Raw genomic sequence first — 2,014 nt, forward strand, 5'->3', positions numbered from 1 at the left:
AAGACTTTCACAAAGCGCTCGCCAAGACACAACAGCAAAAAAAAATGGCGCTCGCTTTTCTTATGTCCTCCAGTGCCAGGCCTCCAGTACCTGCTCACCGTTCTTGCTGCCCTATTTCCCTAGTATCCAGGGCCCCGCACACGCACTGTGTCTGCGCTCCTGTGCGGATGGCTGGGGCTGGGTTTTCAGTCCTGTGCTCCCTCTCCCTCCCGCTCTGATTCCTCTTCTCCAGCCAGGAGCTGGGGGGAGGGGCGCTTGAGTCCCACTGGGCCGGAGCTTGTATCTTACCCCCTTCATGAGGCGCTGGGTTCTCACAGGTGTGGATGTGGTCTGGATGTTGTCCTGTGTCCTCTGGTCTTTATTCTAGGAAGAGTTGTCTTTGTTATATTTTCATAGAAATATGTGGTTTTGGGAGGAGATTTCTGCTGCACTACTCACGCCGCCATTTTGGCTCCACCTGTCTCTGATATCACTTTCTTAAATGATTTCTATAATTCATCAAATGAATCCATCTAGTCCTGCTGTTTTCTGTTTTGGAAGATTATTATATGTTGAGTTGTTGTTTACTAGGTATGAGCCAATTCATATTTCTGTTTCTGTCTGTTGGAGTTTTGGTTGGTTGTGTCTTCAAGGAATTGTTCTATATAACCTAAGTTATCAACTTTGTGAATATAGAGCTGTTCATAGTACTCTTTTCTTTTACTTTTATATCCATATGATTAGTAGCTATGACTCTCTCTTTAATTTCTGATATTAGTAATTTGTTTATTCTATTAGTTTCTTCTTTGCATGGCTAGAGATTTATCAATTCTTTTGATCTTTTGAAGAAGTCAGATATTTACTCTAATGACTTCTGTATTTCTTAAATTCAGTTTTAGTGACATCTGTTCAATTTTTTTATTATTTGTTTTCTTTTTTGTTTTAGGTTAAAACTGATCTCTTTCTTCTTTGGTTTCCTAAGGTGAAACTTAGAATATGATTTTAAATTTTTATTTATAAAAATATACACCATAAGTGATATATTTCCCTCAACATTGTTTCTGTGCTTCCTATATATTTTTATTTAGTTCAAAAATACATTGAAGCTCTCTTTAGACCTCCCTTTTGATCTATGTGCTGCTTAGAAGTATATTATTTGATCCCTAAATCTGGGAAATTTTCTAGCTAGCATTCTGTTAATAATTTGTAGTTTAAATCTTTCGTAGTCTGTTAATGTCTTTTGTATTATTCATAGTATTTTATATTTTCCAAGGTGTATTTATGAGCAGAAATTGGCCTGTTTTGAAAATGTTCCATGTGAATTTGAGAAGAATATCTATTGTGATGGCATTGGATGGAATATCTCATGAATGTCAATCAAGTAGATCAGTGGTGCTGTTCAGTCCCTATATCCTTACAGATTTTCTACTTTCTCGATCAATTACTGAAAGAGGGAAGTTGAAGGGCTCAATTATAATACTGTAGTTGCTTATATCTGTTTACTTTTTTATCAGTTTTGCCCATAAATTTTGATGCTCTGGTGTTACTTTCATATACATTAAGGATTGTTATGTCTTTTTGGAGGCTTGACTATTTATCATTATATATTTTTTACTTTATTTCTCATAATTTTCTTTGAAATTAATATAGTTGATTTGGCTTTCTTTTGGTTAGTTAGCATTTGAAGTATTTTCAATACCTTTACTTTACTTTTAATTTATATGTATGTTTATACATATTCTTTTTTTTTGGTATCATTCATGAACAACATTACAGTTACTAGACTCCCCCCATTATCAAGTCCCCACCACATACCCCATTACAGTCACTGTCCATCAGTGTAGTAAGTTGCTGTAGAATCACTACTTGTCTTCTCTGTGTTGTACTGCCTTCCCCATGCCATCCCCTACACTATGTGTGCTAATAGTTATGCCCCTTTTTCCCCCTTATCCCTCCCTTCCTACCCATCTTCCCCAGTCCCTTTCCCTTTGGTAACTGTTCGTCCATTCCTGGGTTCTGTGAGTCTGCTGCTGTT

The sequence above is a fragment of the Manis pentadactyla genome, chromosome 9 (genome assembly GCF_030020395.1).
Source record: "Manis pentadactyla isolate mManPen7 chromosome 9, mManPen7.hap1, whole genome shotgun sequence".
Classification (NCBI taxonomy): Eukaryota; Metazoa; Chordata; class Mammalia; order Pholidota; family Manidae; genus Manis; species Manis pentadactyla.